The 7,500-nt window shown below is 41.9% G+C and overlaps 1 protein-coding gene across 1 annotated transcript in view; it reads right to left on the reverse strand.

The window, feature by feature from the left end:
• The window catches only part of LOC137631449 (glutamate receptor ionotropic, kainate glr-3-like), a 45,910-nt gene that overhangs the window by 6,661 nt on the left and 31,749 nt on the right, over positions 1–7,500 (reverse strand). The gene's annotated exons all lie outside the window — the stretch shown is intronic.

Genomic DNA, 7,500 nt, shown 5'->3' on the forward strand with positions numbered 1-7,500 from the left:
TATATATATATATGCTTATACGGATATAAAGATATATATATATATATATATATATATATATATATATATATATATATATATATATATATATATATATATATATATACTATATATATATATATATATATATACATATATATATATATATATATGTATCTATATATGTATATATAGATATATACTATATATATATATATATATATATATATATATATATATATATATATATATATGTGTGTGTGTGTGTGTGTATGTGTGTGTGTGTATGGTGTATTACAGTGCTAGGCAGTATATCTTAACAATCCATGTCTACCAACGGTCATACTCGTATAAGCGGAGGAGCAACTTGGTGGAGTAATGAGAGATTTGGGTATGTAGTAAATGCTCCCCACCCCCCCTCCCCCCACCCCTCAAATCTCGATGAAATCACTGGCAGATGGGTGAAGGATTTGGTTTAAGGCGAAGGACAAACGGTCTCTTCGGCTTTTACTCCTGATGCCTGGCGGTGATCTTACTAAAATTAGTATAGACTAGCAGGGGTCACTTGCCTTACTTAGAGGGGCACCACGCATCACAAGGAACTGGCTATCCTTTGGTGTATCTAGCCAATGAATTCTCTTTGGATTTAGTTAGTCATGGAAAGAGAAGTTGACACAACAGTCCCGGACGTGGTGGGGTGCTAATCCCTCAGTTTATGAATACTAAATAAAAGTTGACTATTTGAATTTTAAACTATGAATCAGATTGGGAAGTTACAGCAAGTGGAGAGTGAATTTATGAAATATAGTTTGGGTATCTTGGCCCTAAGTGAAACACTTAGGTGCCACTAAGAACAGGAAAGGCATGAACTGAATGGGGAGCTGAAAATAGTAGATAGTTATTAGCAAAGTTAAAATCAAAGCAATGCAAATATGATTTTTATAGTTTGCTATGCCCCAAGAAATGATTCTTTGAAGAAAGGAAACATGAATACCATAATGAACTTCAGAGAGTGATAGATGAGATCCTTGAGAGAGATATGAAAATAGTGATTGGCGACTTACATGCTAAAGTTAGATTGATTGATTGATTTGAAAGTTAGAAGAAATAATCAAGGAATAGAGAATGCAATGGGTGTCGAGGGTCTTGGCGAGGTTTCAAATGAAAATGGAGCACATTTCATAAGTTTGTTCAGCAAACAATCTTGTATTTGGAGGTACTCTTTTTCAACACAAGAACATCCATAAGTATACATGGACTTCACCATATGGTAATTACAAAAATCAGATTGATCATATTGCCATTAATAAAAAGAGAAGGAGGACTCTAGAAAACATAAAAAGCTATAGAGGTGAAGATATTGGAGGTGAGCCCCAGCTCCTCATTGCCACACTGAAATAAAATCTGAAAGGAGCCAACAGAAAGATGGATAGAATATATAGGTTTGATACAACTAAGCTTTTAGAAGAAGAGCATAGAGAAACATTTCCAATTGAATGTGGGAGTTAATTTGCCGTCTTAGAGTCTTTAATAGACGAAGAACAGACAATTAATGAAGAATGGTGTGATATTAAGAACATACTTTAGTCAGTTGGTAGTGAAGTCTTGGGATACGCAGTTACAAGAAAGCCATGGATATCGAATTATAATTGGGGGGACAAGGAGAGAAATTGATTGTTGAAAGTTTTTGAGGAGGTAATGAAAATTACAAGGTAGAGCATGCTAAGTATTCGAGTATTGATAGTCAGGTCAAAAGAAAAGCCAGGAGTGACTGGAGAGAATAATTAGACAGTAAAGCATATGAGGATGACAAAGCTATGAATTCAGGTAGTGGCTATGGTGTGAGAATTGCTCATGAATATATTCATGAAATCTCGACTAGAGCAAAGAAGAACATATACCCATCAAAAGAGAGAGAGGGCTCTGTTACAGTAACATAAGATGAAGAAAGACAATGTTGCATGGAACATTTTAGTGAAGTTATGAATAGGACATATGAAAGGAATTATACCACCCGAGTGTCACACGATTGTACATAGTAACGACATTTCTCTTTTTTGTATATATTATTCTTTGTATCTTCACTCTCCCTATGCACTGACAGCAATTGGTATCAACCTGTATGCCTACTTCATTGTTAACTGTTAACAGAACCATTTGCCGGTTGGACAAGAAATAGCATGTTGTATTTTGTGACCTTCTTGCCGGGACTTAGTGTGTATATATACTGTACTCGATGTGTCTATAATAAAGTACTCAGTTGCATTCATCTAGCCTTTGGCTCACAACCTACTCTTGGCTCGTCACATTGGTGACCCTGGGGGTCGACTCACTCCTCCTGCCTTCCCCCCTCACTGTTACTATGACGGACTCCACAGAAGTTGGCGCCGCCCCATTCAAACTTTCATCATTCGCCAGCCGAGAGGCGTTTGCTTGGTTTCAGCGCGCAGAAGTCCAATTCCGCATCAAGGGCGTAACTCGCTCAACCGCCAAAGCAGATTATGTTCTCGCGGCGATACCCGAGGGCACCTTCGCAGAAATCTCTGACTGGTTTTGTGAACAAGGACACACCCTAATAGAGTATGACACCCTCAAAACATACCTTCTGCAGCAGTACTCACCGTCCCCAGCCACCTGTATAGCAAAGCTTTTTCAACTCTCTCAACAACAACCTCAGGGAAATGACCAGTATCGCTTGCCTGCAACCTGCCGCAGACAGCTCTCCTCTTGAGGTGAAGCTGCTTCGGGCCCTTTGGGTACGTCGTTTACCCGAACCTGTGTGCGCTACGATACCCGATGTTGGTAGTTTACCCATAAAGGACTTGATGACCAAAGCCGACACCCTTATTGACAGCCACTTCACTACCTTCTAGACCTCCATCAATGCCCCCACTCCTGACGCGCCCCATTCAAAGACTTCTGCAGCCACTTACTGCCGCCCATCGGCCGCAGTTTTGCTACTAACACTCTAGATTCGGGGCTGCCGTGAAGAAATAAGCCAAGGATTGACGGTGGCCAAAAAACGTTTAAGTAGGCCATCGCTCATGGCGGCAGCCTCCCGTGTTTCTAATCTTTTCTTTTTACATGACGCAGGAACAGGCATGGGAGCTTTGGTAGACACAAGTGCTTGTCATTCTCTTTTGTTAAAGGAACTCTTCAGGATATGACATAGTCAGTCTAAGTCTGCCGATGTCCGCCTGGTAGCTGCCAACGGATCTGCAATACCCACTTACGTTTACGAGAACCTCACATAATCGTTTGGAAACGTTAATTTAATTGGAAGTTTCTCGTTGCTGACGTCACATTGCCAATCCTCGGTGTGGATTTCCTCTCTCACTTCCACCTTCTGGTTGAGGTCTCCCACAGACGATTGGTCAAGTCAGACTCGTACTTGTCGACACCTCTTCAACCCGCCCCCTCCAACCTCACTCTCCACATCAGCACACCTACGGATGCCTACGCACACCTCCTCACGTCGTACCCGGAGATTTTCCGTCCGGAACTTAGCCAGTCGCCCATGGCTCCTGCCAAACACGGTATTTATCACCATATCAAGATGATGTGACCCCCAGCTTTCACCAAATTCAGACGTCTGGCACCGAATCGATTAACAGTCGCCAAACAGACGTTCGCCAAAATGGAACAAATGGGCCTTTGCTAAAAAGCCTCCAGCCCAGGGTCGTCACCCTTTTACAGCGGCCCGAAGAAAGATGGCTCCCTCCGTCCGTGTGGGGATTACAGGTGCCTGAAAATGCAAACAGAACCGGATCACTACCCCCTCCCAAACATTGCCGATGTGACCTCCTATGTGCACAAAGTGAAGGTTTTCCCTACGCTCGACCTCATGAAGGGGTATTATCAGGTGCCTAGGAACCCAAAAGACATCCCTAAGACCTCCATTACCACTCCCTTTGGTACATATGCCTTCAATTTCTCCTGTTTTGGCCTTCGCAATGCTGGGTCCACTTTTCAACATCTCATGGATGGCATCTTAGGGGACCTCCCCTTTTGTGTATGTTACGTGGAGGACATACTTGTGTTCTCTTTCTCAAAAGAAGAACACCTCCGTCACCTGCGCATCGTGCTCGACCACCTACAACATAATGGCCTTGTTGTCCGGTACGACAAGTGTACCTTTGGTGCCAACGAAGTGTTGTTCTTAGGGCTCCGCATTCCTCCTGAAGGAGTACATCCCCTCCCTGAGAAGGTAGCAGCCGTGCAGAACTTCCCCACGCCCTCAACCGTCAAAGCGCTGCAGGAATTCTTGGGCTTGATCAATTATTTTAACCATTTTCTTCCAGCCATGCTGCCACTCTTGCTCCCCTCTATACTTCCCTCAAGGGCAAGTTAAAAGACCTGAAGTGGGGTCCCCTTCAAGAAGCGGCCTTCTGCAACTTAAAGAATGCCCTATCAACTGCTGCTCCTCTAACTTTTCCCATCCCACATACCCCTCTCCTTCTATTCACCGATGCCAGCGACATCGCTATTCATGCAGTACTTGAACAGGTGGTCAACAGCTCGCCCCGTCCATTGGCCTTCTTCAGCATAAAACTGTTTAAGCAGAATCAAGTTATTCTACCTTCGATCGCGTAATTGCTGGCTGTTCACTTGGCTGGCTGTCACTATCACCTTTTCTTACAAGTTACGCCCTTCGTCATTCGCACAGACCACATGCCTCAGGTACACGCCTTCACTCGACAGTCTGACGCCTGGTCCGCCCGTCAACGCCGACATCTCTCTCCCGTGGCTGAATATAATTGCACCCTTCAACACGTCCCTGGAAAAATGAATCCCGTTGCCGATGCCCTATCAAGAAACACATTGGCCGCCGTTCAACTGGGATTGGATTACAATGCCTTGACTGAAGCCCAACAACAGGATCCAAAGTATCAAGCATGTAGGACATCCTGCACATCCCTCCGTTGGACAGACGTCCCCCTCAACGACTCCAATAGCACCATTCTCTGTGATGTCAGTACTGATAGACCGCGGCCGTGGATTCCTGCTCCCATGCGTCGACAGGTGTTTGATTGCATTCATGGTCTTTCACATCCCTTCTACTACACAGCTGCTGAAGATGAAGTTTATTTGGCGCGGCATTACTAAAGATGCTAAGGATTGGGTCCGCTCCTGTACTTCTTGCCAAACTTCCAAAGTACATTGACACACGGATTCAGGAATGGGTACCTTTCCTCAACCTCAGCTTTGTTTTGTCCACATTTATGTCGACGTTGTAGGCCCCCTACCCACATCACATGGACATCGTTACCTGTTTACTGTCATCCACCGTTCTACTCGTTGGCCCGAAGCCATTCCCATGGAAACGTCCGCCTCATGTACATCTGCCTTACTCTCAGGATGGATAGCAAGATTTGGTATCCCTGAACATATTACTTCTGACAGGGGTACTACTTTCACCTCTCAATTGTGGACATCATTAGCGAATCTCCTGGGCATCACCCTACGTCAGACAAGTGTCTACAACCCCGCTGCCAATGGAATGGTTGAACGTTTTCATCGCACACTCAAAGCAGCTTTGATGTCCCGCTGCAAGAACTCCAACTGGTTTACTCAGCTTCCCTGGGTCCTCTTGGGACTAGGGACCACTCCTAAAGACGCCCTGGACGTCTTGGCAGCTGAAATGGTGTATGGCGACCCGTTGGTCGTCCCTGCCGAATTTTTTCTTTCTGCAATCTCCTCCGACGATCTCCAGCGCATACGTCACATCGTGGGAAAATTTACTCCATGCCACCAGACTTACAAGCCCCCAGCGAAGCATCACATACCGACAGACCTGCACTCTTCAATGGATGTCTTCTTATGCAACGACACTAACAAGCCACCGCTAACGCCCCCTTACACATGCCCTTTCCTTGTGATCTGACATAATCCGAAAGCATTCCTACTAAACATTCGTGGCAAAGAAGACTGGGTCTCCATTGATCGTCTAAAACCTGCTTATCTCCGGTCAGATGACCCGCCTACAGTTCACTTCTCTAGATCAGGGCACCCAATTTAACATGTACAATATATAATTTTCAGGGGGGGGGGGAGCCATGTAGCACCTGTGTGTCACACGATCGTACATAGTAACGACATTTCTCTTTTTTGTATATATTATGCTTTGTATCTTTGCTCTCCCCTCGCACTAACAACAACTTGTATCAATGGGACCGCCTACTACATTGTTAACTGTTATCAGAACCGGTTGCCGGTTGGACAAAGATGATTGAGAAGGATTGGACTGGATTGGTGATATGAGTTTAGCAGACCTACATAATGTTGATGATGCTGTTGTTATTAGCAGGAAACCTAAGGATTTGCAATGTTTGCCTACCAGAATGTATGAAATATTACATGAGGTTAGGCTGAAGATCAATGGTAGAAAGACAGATGATAACGGAGTATGCAATGGAAGATGAAATATCATTGGAATTAGAAAAATTAATGAAGTAGAATTATTTAAATATTTAGGAATCTTAGTGTGAGATTGAAAAATAAACAAATCAGACAAGAGCTAGGTTAAGTTAAATTTGGAAAATAAATCGCCTGAAATTACATATAATGTAATGCTATATATCAGTTTAGTGAGATCAGTATTCCTCTGTAAACATGAGTCATGGTATGACAATGAGACAATCTCCAAAAGATTTAGTAGATTTAAGAACAAAGCCCTCAGAAGGATATTAGAGGTTAAATGGACGTACAGGATTAGAAATGTTACTATAAGAGAGATTACTCGAGTGCCATATGTGGATGAGATCATGATGAGAGGAGGATGGAGATGGTTTGGGCATGCTCTTCGCACTCCCCAAGAGGGATTAGTTCACCAAACGTTCAGCTGGTCTCCACAAGGGACTAGAAGAGTTGGAAGACCCGGGCTTACATGGCTGAGGACTATGAAGTGCGAAATAGGAGATGATGAACGGAGAAGTATTGAATTAAAGCTCGAGATAGAGACGACTAGTGAAATCTAAACAAGCCCCTTTGCCTCAATATGCGCTAGAGAAGATGATATATATATATATATATATATATATATATATATATATATATATATATATATATATATATATATATATTTATATATACATATATATATACACATATATATATGTATATATATATATATATATATATATATATACATATATATACATATATATATACATAAATATATATATATATATATATATATATATATATATATATATATATATATTTTTTATTAGAAGAGAAGTTGATGAATAGACAAGCTTAGAAAAATTGTGCATATAGACTTGTATAGAAAAGCATAAATAAATGCGATTGGAATGACACATCTGAGGTCTTTGTCCTGCAAGGAATTAGCAACACCTGATGATGTATATACAGTGTATGTATCTCTCTCTCTCTCTCTCTCTCTCTCTCTCTCTCTCTCTCTCTCTCTCTCTCTCTCTCTCTATATATATATATATATATATATATATATATATATATATATATATATATATATATATATATATATATATATATATATAT

The sequence above is a fragment of the Palaemon carinicauda genome, chromosome 39 (genome assembly GCF_036898095.1).
Source record: "Palaemon carinicauda isolate YSFRI2023 chromosome 39, ASM3689809v2, whole genome shotgun sequence".
Classification (NCBI taxonomy): Eukaryota; Metazoa; Arthropoda; class Malacostraca; order Decapoda; family Palaemonidae; genus Palaemon; species Palaemon carinicauda.